Below are 12936 nucleotides of genomic sequence, written 5' to 3' on the forward strand. Positions count from 1 at the left end.
GACTGCTGCTAATCATATTATACCTCTCAATATGTTCATAACCCGTGCCTCTCGGGATCTTCTCCAGCAGCTTATACCAACCACTGAGGTAAGACTTACTGGTCTATAATTTCATATGCTAACTCTACATCCTTTCTTGAATAAAGGAACAACATCCGCTACCCTCCAATCATCGGGAACGTCTCCAGTCCCCATTGATATGCAAAGGTCAACGCCAGAGGCTCAGCAATTTCCTTCAGCTCCTTCCTGAGTAGCCTGAGGTACATTTCGTCCGATCCCGGCGACTTATACAACTTGATGTTTTCCCTAAGCTGCAGCACATCCTCTTTCTTAATATCTACATGGTCAAGCTTTTCAGACTGTTGCATGTCATCACTACAATCACAATGATCCTTTTCCACAGTGAATACTGAAATAAAGCATTCATTTTGTACCTCTGCTATTTCCTCCGGCTCCATACACACTTTCTCACTGCCACCCTTCTTTCACGTTTCGTCCTTTTGCTTTTCATATTCTTGGGGTTTTCCTTAATTCTGCCTGCCAAGACCTTCTCATGGCTCTTCTGGCGCTTCTTATTTCCTTCTTGAGCTCTTTCCTAGTAGCGTTATAATCACCTAGGTCTATAACATTACCTAGCTCTCTGAACGTTTCGTCAGCTTTTCTCGTCTTCTTGACTAGGTTTATTATAGACTTTGTGCACCACGGTTCCTGTACTCTACCATAACATCGCTGTCTCATTGGAACTTACATTTACAGATCTCTACACAAATATCCGTTGAATTTTTGCCACGTTTCTTCCGTACTTTTCCCTGAGAACATCTGTTTCCAATTTCCTGCCTGATAGCCTCATAAGTCCTCGTAATTTGCATGAGGTGTTGGCGAATTATTTCAACGTCATGAGGACATGATTAAATGTGATGGTGGCAGAGTGTAGCATGCTTCAAGATTTCCCTAATCGTGTAATGGTTTCTCTTTAGCAGCAATGTTTGGGTTATGACCAGAGATAATGGATTTTGGAATGCTGGTGTACTTTCTTGTGAGCAGGAAGAGATATTTTCGCGGACTTCTATCGGGCAGATATTTGGAGAGAAGACGCAGATGGAGAGAGTGGAAAGACCGCCGGACGTGATGGACTTGGAACGAGGGTCCGAAGGGCAGCGTCGATCAGTGGAGGTCGATGGTGAACGATCGTCTTATTAGTGAGCTCCAACATCACGCAACAGACAGGGATGAGATTGGGCCTGTTTTTCCTTTTTTTTTCGTTTCTTTACTAACCAGATATTCAAAGTAAGAATTATAAAGCTTAATCGTTTAATGGCATATCGTCTCCTGTTTGATATTTCAGGGTATAATTTGAAACAGAGGACACATCGCGTAACATCCGTACAAACGAGATTTCTTTAGTTTGGCCGGGCCAGAGGCTATCACCCCTTATATTAAGCCACTAGCTGAAACAAGAGTTAAAATTTAAAAAATATATATATATACAAAGAAACCAATTTATTTGCCAGCTCCTGTATCCCGCCACTCGTGACCATGTAAAATCTGTTGTCATTAGACGTTTTCCTATTCGCTTTCTGAACTCCAGAAATGCCACCAGATCCGAACCCACTGTCAGGTCATTTATATCTCACAAACGGCTTAAGAAACCCATGTCCTTCTCACGTTTCTGACAATCCCAATCCGTACTCGCAGGCCATGACGGTGACAGCTGTTCCCAGACTCTGTGGCCCTGTAACAAATACAATGTTAACAGCAGGATTTGACTTTAATTAATATTAAGATAGAATTTTTGCTTCCAGAAAAGACATGCAAGCTGACTGATCTAATGGATGATACCCTCCGTAGTTTACAACTTAATTTGCCCCGACACCCATCTTCCCCGGGTCACGCTGCATCCGATACCCCCACAATTCCCAACATTCTTCACATTTCCCCAGGCCTCCAAACCCACACACATCACACCCCTCCCCCCACGCCCACACGACCACGCATAATCTCTCCCCATTCTCCAAGACAGATCCACTTCACCCCAAACCCCTCGCAGTTAGGGGAACCACAACTAACTGATCCCACAGAGAAGAGAAAGTCTGCAAATGCTGGAAATCAGAGCAACACACAAAAAATGCCGGAGAAACTGATCAGACCAGGAAAAGAGTATAGTCGACGTTTGCAGATCAACTTCCACCCTTGCACTAAAAATTACCTTGTCCATATCTGACACCTCCCTTCTCTTTCTCGAAATCACTGTTTCTGTCTCGAGAGACAGCTTATTCCCCAATGTCTATTTCAAACCCACGGACTCTCACAACTGCCTAAAGGATCTCACACTGTTACTTGTTAAAACACCATCCCCTTCTCTCAATTCTTCTTTCACCAGTGCGCAGCTGCTCGCAGGATGAGGCTTTTCATTCGAGAAGGAAGGAGATGTACTGCTTTTTCAAAGAAAATGGCTTCCCTTCCATTTCATGCACATCTGCTCTTTCCTCATCCTCCCTCGATGCTACCAGGTACTCGTCCTCACCTATCGCACCACTAGCCTCTGCATCCTGCAAATAATTTTCCGAAACTTCCGCCACCTCCAACGGGTTCCCACCAACAAACACATCTGCTCTGCCCCTTCCCCCCAGTTTCTGCTTTCCTCCGGGATCATTCCCTACGCGACTGCCTTGTCCATTCGTCCCTCTCCACTTATCTCCCTCCTGGCACTTATCCTTGCAAGCAGAGGAAGTGCTACACCTGCATTTACACATCCTGTCTCACTACCACTCAGTGCCCTAAACAGTTCTTCCAGGTGAGGCAACACTTCACCTTTGAGTCTATTGGTGTCATGTACTATGTTCAGTGCTCCTGGTGTGGCCTCTTGGCATAAATCAGAAGACTGATTCACCAAGCACTTACACTCCGTCCAGCAGAATAAGCAGGATATCCCAGTAGCCACCCATTTTGATTCAACTTTCCATTCCCATTCCAATATGTCCATCCATAGCTTCATCCACTGTCATGATGAGGCCACACTCACGTTGAAGGAACAATACCTTATATGACATGTGGGTAGTCTCCAAACTGAGGGCATGTACATTGATTTTTCTAACCAAGTTCTTGCCCTTTCCCTTCATTCACAATTTCACATCATCTTATTCCTTTCTTGCCTCATCCCCTTGTCCGCACATCGACTCCCTCTGGAGGCACCGCTCCCCACCCCGATCTTTTTCATTGTATTCTGTCTCTTTCACCAATGGACTTCCCAACTCTTTAATTCATCCCTCCCCTTTCAGGTTTCTCCATCATCTTGTGTTTCGTCCCACCCATATTAAACCATTTAAACGTTCTCCTCAGATTCATTTTCTTCAGTCCTCCGAAGCGTTTCGGCCAGAAATGTCAACTATACTTTTGTCCGTAGATGCAGCTGGCCTGATGAGTTCCTGCAGCATTTTGCGTGTGTACCTGATCCCACAGCTCGGGCTCGGGTGCAAAAACGAAATCCCTGCTATGGGACGGAAAAACATGAAGCTTTCAGCTGTTCGGCAGAGCTTGGTCCCGGCGCTTTCCCAGTGCAATCGCCCACGTTTAAAACCAACCCAAAAATCGGCCCGTTCCTTATCATCGGCCGAGCAGGAGAACCGGAAGCAGCACTGCGCCTGCGCGTTACCATTCCCTCCATCATCACCACCAGTGGTCGGAATTCCCGAGTGCGCCAGCAATGCTTGGAGGTTCCCACGCGCCACCAGCACTCGGGATCTCCTATAGCGCCAGCAGTACTCAGCAGACACAACACCACCACCAGTGGTCGGAGGCTGTCGGATCAACGCAGAGGGTTCGTCCGTCTGCCTCTTGACGTCTATATCAAGAACATTCAACTTCCCTAACTTTTAGATGTATGAGTACCAATGGTAGAACATATGTCAGGGTGTTTAGTTTACCAGGAGACAAAGACTCCACCGACCAGAGGTCTTCTGTTGACCCCGCGGCAATTCTGGTTTATATTATTAAAACCGTTGTTTATCAAACTAAGAAACAACAAGATATTGCATTGACAGAATCCTCTGCAAATCAGATCTCGACCAGAAAGTCCTCCTCAAAAACATTTGTGTTTCTATGACTCCACTCGAGATAAACACCATGCTGTGCATTCCAGCAACAGCACAGTAGAGTCGGGCACAGAGCAGGGGCTCTACATCACATAACACTGGATTCAGTGTTGAAACACCGGATTATTTTTTGTCCCACTGAAATCATAAGAAATATCCATTAAGGTGCTTCAAATGCAAGCTCTCCAACACACGAGATGTTGTCATAACAGGGTTTTTGATATTGAAAAGGCATATGATATTGATGGAAGGAAGGAATTTTGATTAAATTATGGAAATTAGGTTTGAAGGGCAGATTATTTTTCGGAGTTTTACCAGTCTCTGCTGGTACGGGTAGGAAAGTTCCTTTCAGGTATGAATGGGGTAGAGGTTAATAAACAACAAGTTTTATTTGCAGCCCTTTATTATTTAATATTATGATAATAATATTTTTCAGAAAGGCACTGTTGTGTGTAAATCACTGTGCAAATAATGAAATCGATAGATTGGAGGCAGAAATTTCAATTTCGTTTTCAATATTGGATGCAATTAGCAATTAATACGTTTGAATCGCGCAAATATATGAAGAATTAAGCTTTCAGTAGCTAATGCACAAATTATGTGTTTAAGAAATAGCAATAGTAGAACTGAATTTGATTTGAAATTTTAAGGTCAAATAGTTGAAGGTTTCTAGGTATCTGGATTGAGAAACACCATATCAGGAAACTAACTAATAAAAATAAAGGAGCAATAAATATCTTGGGGTATTCTGGTGCTATATGAAAATCTTTGTTGACCTTTTTTTGTTTCATTAGGTCTGCACTTGATTATCCCTGTGTGGCTCATGGATCAGCTTCATCTTCAACGTTAGAATGTTTGGATGTTATTCAAACATATGATTTATGATTGTGTTGTGGTGCTGTAAGGTCAACCCCTGCTTTGGTTCTACTGCTTGAAAGAAGACAGTTGCCCTCATAATTCTGGAGATAGTAGTTGATATTAGCATTCTGGATTAATTTCATGGGGCAGAGTAATGATCACTCTGTTGGAGTAGTGTTAGATGAATGTTGAGAACAGTTTTAGATGGCTGCGATCTTGTCACGCTGGGACGATAGAATTGTTGGATTATCCAATATTCCCCTTGTCACAGTTTCTAAAACCTCATCTTATTCTGCCTATGACTGGTTTATTTAATGTTGCTGTACACGGTTTAATAAAATCTTAAGATTCCGTTATGCCTGACAGCTGTTAGTTCACGTATATTAAGGAAAATTGTTATGTTATGTTAACCATTGTTGCAGGAGAATCAAAACATAATTTAACTGGGATGTTAGTGTGGCTGCTTTTGATGTTAAATTATGTACGTGGCGATAAAGAAACAACTCAACAACCATTTATCAGTATATGCAGCAGAATTTGTTGCCATCATTTTAGGCTTACAGTGGATGGAGAAAAATTGTACATGTAAAGTTGTAATTTGTTAAGGTTCCTTATTCTTTTGATGAGTCTGAAAACCGGTTATTCTAGCAGTCGGTCAGCGTTACCGTGGAAACGCATCAAACATTATTTCATACACAAACTATTGGTTTACATATCCTACTCGTATGGGTCCCTGCACACAGAGTTGTTGAAAGGGATTAGCGACTAGACAGTTTAGTTAAACAAGCTGTTAAAGCTTCAGTTATGAATTGAACTTCGCAAATAATTTCCGCTTAGCAAATCAGTACTAAAGTGGTTTGAAGGGCTAGAAATTAAGGGTTTATGGTAAGAACGATGGGATAATGGCCACAAATGGTGGCTTCTAAACCGAATACGTAACACTGTTTGGGTGTAAGGGAAATGGGATAAAAACTTAGAAATGTTCAAACTATGCTCAATTATTCCTTTTGTCGCGTTAGAAAATACCATTCTGTGTCGTGTAGGTTTTATCATTGTGAAACGATTGAACAAATACTATTTCATGGTCAAATACATCGGGTAGAAAGAAATCAGATGCAGGCTTCATTACAGTTTTTGAAGGTTGATTTCGTTTAAGAACAGTTCTAAGTTATTGTATGGTTTTAATTTCATTCAGGGCATTGTGTTTTATTGTGTACAATCTAAAGGACATTTCGGGGGTAATTTAGCTTTCATTTGAAAATAAAGAATCAGTGAAGGTTTTATTTCCCATTTCTCTGCATCACACTCCAGTCCAGTGGATGGCGAGAACGCGACTTTAATTTCGAGTGTCAAACGCCGTTCATCCAGAGCCCACCCTAGTTCTTCAGGTTAGCCAATCATTCAAGGGGACATTGGACACTGGTTTGATTGACAGTGGATTACCTAACCAGCATCAGACCAGACCGTCGCCGTTTAATGGAGACGTCGAGCTGTGAGGTTGGCGGACGAGAATGGGAATATTGGTGGCTTGGTTGATGGGAATGGGAATGCATGACCCTGTCGACAGACCAATGGACGTATCGAATCCGGAGTATATTTTTCACTGGCATTTGGTGGGACCACTGAGACACTGAGTCTGCTGGACGGTGCTAGGCACCCCCACCCCCCACCCCCACCCCCACCCCCACCCCCACCCCCACCCTACACACACGCACTATCCTAATGTCCCGGAGCTGCCAATTGATGGGACAGTCCGCCCTGGAATAACAGCTGGGAGTTCATTCTGTGAATGTGAGGAGCTGGAACCCGGACTGGGGACACAACAGCCACCTCTGGCTTGTGCTCAGTTCGCGGCTTTACTACTGAATTGAAGCACCACGGTGACCAGATATTTCGCCGCGCTGATCACCTGTTCCCTGAATTTCGACTGTGTGATTCCGTAAATACATGTGTTCGTGCAGGAGCTGAAATTCCTGAGCAAAAATCAGACGTAGTGAAAGATTAATTCAGAATAATTGAAATCGACTCCTTTTCCCGAGACCTGATAATATGTGACATTTACAACCAGTGTCATCCACAGGAGGATGAACCTGCCAGAGAGGGTGCAGAGTAAAACCACAGACCTCCCCCTGCTGTCTATCTCCTGGTCACTGCGGTTCTTCCCCTTGCTCTAACACCGCAAATTCTTATGGATGCGACTGGCCGCTAAAATGTGCCTGTCTGTCAGAGCGTTGAGCAGCAGGATCGCAGTGAAAGGTTGGAACGGAGTTAAAATTGTATCAAGCCATACATATCCTACCCACCCAGTGCCAGAGAAAGCATTGTCAATGGTCTCACAGAACCACGCTATATTGTCGGGGAACACGCAGGGTTTGTATATGAAGTATCGGGGAAAGTTCTTTCAGACAGAACAGTACGCAAGATGTTAGAACCACAACCGCAGTTTTCCAGGTGCAATATTTTGTTTTCAGCTTCTGGCAGCAAATGGCGACAAACCGATCAAAGGTGAAAGTGACGGTGAACCAGACAGAACAGGCTGTGGCTGTGAAGGTCAGTACATCGATAACCCTGCACACAGGGGTCATGCTCAGAAAACTGCAAAGGAAGTAATACAATCTGATTTGATACAAAATGACCTCTGTGATAATGGTCAGTAGATCCGCTGCTGCCATAGACACCAGGTAGCGAGTGGTGCAGATAGAGAGGCCGCACTTTCCCTTGGAAAGGATCTGAATCGCCACTAAATTCACTAGAGAAAGAGTAAGAGATATAGACACTCACACACACGGGTCATTATTGGACACATTTTCCAAGAATTAACACGAGATCGGGTTTTCAGCTAAAGGTCAGCGCTGCTGGAATCTAACACCAAACACGGGTGTCTCCGTCTCTAAACTCTCTCCTTCAGTGTGGGGATAAGACGACGTGTGAGCAATCGTCGGCGATAAAAACGAGCTGCATGAACAACGATCGGTCGTGATCCCGATTCCAGTCGCTTCTAGGGCCCGTTTCAAGCATTCTGGAGAGATGCCTGTCCCCAGCACTGACACAAGTCTGGAGAAGGTGTCATTTAAATGCTCTCTTCCCTTCCCGGATAGCTGCCCTTCCCCAGCATTCGTACAACTCTGGACAAGATGACATTGAAGGTACGAACAAAGATCGCGTCGATCCCGTGAGTCAGATGAAAAATAAAATGTTTAATTCCACTTGGCATCAAATATGTTGATTTGACAGGATCGATAGTCCTGACGGATACTTGGACAGTGATGACTAAGTTGGAAGCAGGTAAAATGATCATAAACAGGTTCACACCGGTTAGCATTCAGAAATACCGAACATGAATTGCTCTGTTCACTCACCAGGAACTCCAATGACGGCAGTGAACATTTTCTCCACACTCTTTTACCTATCTAACATTGCAGATATTGTCTCTGTCCAGTGATTTATTCCTCTGTGCTCCAGGCGATTTCTCGTAATGAAATTTTGAAGCTCCACATGCCTGAATTTGAATATCATTTCGCGACACCACAAGGACAGATTGCAAAAGATTAAAAAATATAGTTTTAAATTATTTACAAACTGATTACATCGGACAGGACAATACCGACGGTGACTAATTGTAATTAATTTAGAGAATTAATTTTAGACCAATTCTGTGAGTAGTTTGTTCCAACAAACAAACTGAACCTTCCGAGGTGTCTTATTCATTAAAAGTCAATTACGAATCAATTAAAAGAACTCATTTGTTAGACACAGAATGTTGAAGTAAATTACGTCATTGTGGCTTGTGAATTGATATTGAATAACGCACTATTACCATTCTCTCAGGAGTATAAACTCTTGATGTAGTTTTTTTTTTCTTTGGGAGACTCTACGGAGAAGGACCCCAAGAAAATGGTTGTATGTGATGATGAATAAATACTTTCATATCCACAAAACCCTCCAATATAAGAACATCTGGGGGAAATTCAACAACCTACCCCTAACCCTCATGCATGTCCATGAAGCTTAGCCGTCATGTTACTTTGTATGTGTCAAAGAACACGGCGGAGAGATGGATAAGAAAGCGGTGTGTATGTATGTGTGTGTGTGTGTGTGTGTGTGTGTGTGTGTGTGTGTGTGTGTGTGTGTGTGTGTGCGCGCGCGCGTGTGCGTGTGCGTGTGAGTGTGCGTGTGTGTGAGTGTGTGTGTGTGTGTGTGTGTGTGTGTGTGTGTGTGTGAGTGTGTGTCTACATATGTTATTGTGTGGGTAGACCGATTGGCTCTGCCTGGCCCTGCCTGACTATAAACATGTCCATCTCCTATTCTGTTTATCCCCCTTGGTTCGGTCCCTTTCCATCTATGTCCGTAATCCGCAGATGCCACAGCACTCTCATTTCAAAGACTTCACAAAATGGCTGCTGGAACCATAAAAAAAAAATCAAGAACAGAGGTCAAAATTCAAATTGTATTTTCATTATTATATGTACAAATGAAACAACCTTGACATCGATCACAGCTCCAAATCAGCGGACACCCCACATTACACATTAGATTATCGCAGAGCAAATAATCATTTCAAATAGTTCACAAAATCGCGGCGTCCACCTGTGTAAATAACAAGAACACATTTCAATGTCGAAACTCCCTTTATGATTAAAGTATCTGTAAATAAAAATTTTGAGAGACGTCACAGCTCCACATCCTGAGAAACCAGAAATACGTGCGCACCTCCAAATCCATGAGCATACTTCAGAACCACCGAATCCCGCCAAATCCGTCTGCCCCCATAATCCGTGCGCACCCCCGTACATGCCGACACTACTACATGCACATTAGATTATCCTACAGTGAGAATCATTTCACAAAATAGCTGTCTCCATGAAAAAAGACAGAGGTCAAAATTCACTTCGCATCTGTTGTTAAGGTTTGCATAAACGGAACATAGAACACATAACAGAGAATAGTACAGCACATTACAGACCATTCGGCCCACAATGTCGTGCTGACCCTCAAACCCTGCCAGCCATATAATCCCCCACCTCATATTCCTCCATACACCTGCTCAGTTGTCTCTTAAACTTCACTAGTGTATCTGCCTCCACATCTGACGCAGGCAGTGCATTCCACGCACCAACCACTCTGAGTGTAAAACCTTCTTCAAATATCCCCCTTGAACTTCCCTTCCCTTACCTTAAAGCCATGTCCTCCTGTACCAAGCAGTGGTGCCCTGGGGAAGAGGCGCTGGCTGTCCACTCTATCTATTCCTCTTAATTTCTTGTACACCTCTATCATGTCTCCTCTCATCCTCCTTCTCTCCAAAGAGTAAAGCCGTAGCTCCCTTAATCTCTGATCATAATCCATACTCTCTAAACCAGGAAGCATCCTAGTAAATGTCCTCTGTTCCCTTTCCAATGCTTCCACATCCTTCCTATAGTGAGGCGACCAGAACTGGACACAGTACTCCAAGTGTGGCCTAACTAGAGTTTTATAGAGCTGTATCATTACATCGTGTCTCTGAAACTCTATCCCTCGATTTATGAAAGCTAACACCCCATAAGATTTCTTAACTAGCCTATCTACCTGTGAGGCAACATTCAGGGATCTGTTGTCATGTACCCCCAGATCCCTCTGCCCCTCCACACTACCAAGTATCCTGCCATTTACTTTGTACTCTGCCTTGGGGTTTGTCCTTCCAAAGTGTACCACCTCACACATCTCCGTGTTGAACTCCATCTGCCACTTCTCAGCCCATTTCTGCATCCTATCAATGTCTCTCTGCAATCTTCGACAATCCTCTACACTATCTACAACACCACCAACCTTGGTGTCGTGTGCAAACTTGCCAACGCACCCTTCTACCCCCTCATCTTTGTCTTTAATAAAAATCACAAAAAGTAGAGGTCCCAGAACAGATCCTTGTGGGACAGCACTAGTCACAACCCTCCAATCTGAATGTAAACCCTCCACCATGACCCTATGTCTTCTGCACGCAAGCCAATTCTGAATCCACCTGACCAAACTTACCTGGATCCCATTCCCAGTGACTTTCTGAATAAGCCTACCGTGTGGAACCTTGTTAAATGCCTTACTAAAATCCATGTAGATCACACCCGCTGCACTACCCTCATCTATATGCCTGGTCACATCCTCAAAGAACTCTATGAGGCTTGTTAGGCACGATCTGCCCTTCACAAAGCCATGCTGACTGTCCCTGATCAGACCATGATTACATAAATGCCCATAAATCCTATCTCTAAGAATCTTTTCCAATAGCTGTCCCACCACAGACGTGAGGCTCACTGGTCTATAATTACCTGGACTATCCCTACTACCTTTTTTGAACAAGGGGACAGCATTCATCTCCCTCCAATCCTCCGGTACCTTTCCCGTGGACAAGGAGGACATAAAGATCCTAGCCAGAGGTTCAGAAATCTCTTCTGTGCCATCATGGAGCAGACTGGTGAACATTCCGTCAGGCCCCGAGGACTTACCAGTCGTAATATATTTTATCAACTCCAACACCTCCTCTCCCTTAATATCAACATGCTCCAGAACATCAACCTCCCTCATATTGTCCTCACCCTTATTAAGTTTCCTCTCAGTGGTGAAAACCGAAGAGAAGTATTCATTGAGGACCTCGCTCACTTCCACTTCTTCCAGTCACATCTTCCCACATGTATCTCGAATCGGTCCTACCCTCAATACTGTCATCCTTTTATTCTTCACATAATTGAAGAATGCCTTAGGATTTTCCTTTACCCTACTCGCCAAGGCCTTCACATGCCCCCTTCTTATTCTCCTCCGCCCGTCCTTAAGCTCCTTTCTTACTACCCTATATTCCACAATAGACCCATCTGATACTTGCTTCCTAAACCTCATGTATGCTGCCTTCTTCCACCTGACTAGATTTTCCACTTAACTTGTCACCCATGGTTCCTTCACCCTACCATTCTTTATCTTCCACACCGTCACAAATTTATCCCTAACAACCTGCAAGAGCTCCGTAATCATCGACCAAATGTCCGCAGTACATTTCCCTGCAAACACAACATCCCAGTTCACACCCGCAATTTCTAGCCTTATAGCCTCATAATTTGCCCTTCCCCAATTAAAAAAAAAAATCCTGTCCTCTCTGATTCTATCCTTTTTCACAATAATGCGAAAGGTCAGGGAGCGGTGATCGCTGACTCTCAGATGGTCATCCACTGACAGTTCTGTTGCCTGACCCGGTTCGTTAGCTAATACTAGATCTAGTATGGCATTCCCCCCCTAGTCGGCTTGTCAACATACTGTGACAGGAATCCAACCTGGACAACCTTAACAAACTCTGCCCCTTCTAAACCCTTGCAACTAATCAAGTGTCAATCAATATTAGGGGAGTTAAATTCATCCATGATAACAACCTTGTTATTTTTGCATCTTCCCAAAATCTGCCTCCCAATCTGCTCCTCGGTATATCTGCTTCTACCAGGGGGCCTATAGAATGCCCCAGTAGAGTAACTGCTCCCTTCCTGTTCCTGACTTCCATATATATTGACTCAAAAGAGGATCCTGCTACATTACCCATCATTTCCGCAGCTGTAATAGTATTCCTGACCAGTAATACTACCACTCCCCCCTTCCCCCCCCCCCTATCCCTTTTAAAGCACTAAAATCCAGTAATATTGAGAATCCATTCCTGCCCTTGTGCCAGCCAACTCTCCCTAATGGCCACTACATCATATTTCCATGTATGTATCCAAGCTCTCAGTTCATCACCTTAGTTCCTGATGCTTCTTGCATTGAAGTACACACACTTCAGTCCTTCTAACTTTATACCCTTTATTCTGCTGCTCTTTACTCAAAGCCTCTCTATATGTTAGATCCCGCTTTACTCCATGCACTTCTTTCACTGCTCTATCGCTCCGGGTCCCAACCCCTTGCAAATTAGGAAACACCTTGAGATTCGACAAAACTGGAAATCCACCGTTTCCCTCAATTCACTGTTCACCCGCAAATCCGACAA

The sequence above is a fragment of the Hypanus sabinus genome, chromosome 6, assembly GCF_030144855.1.
Source record: "Hypanus sabinus isolate sHypSab1 chromosome 6, sHypSab1.hap1, whole genome shotgun sequence".
In the NCBI taxonomy this organism is placed as follows: domain Eukaryota; kingdom Metazoa; phylum Chordata; class Chondrichthyes; order Myliobatiformes; family Dasyatidae; genus Hypanus; species Hypanus sabinus.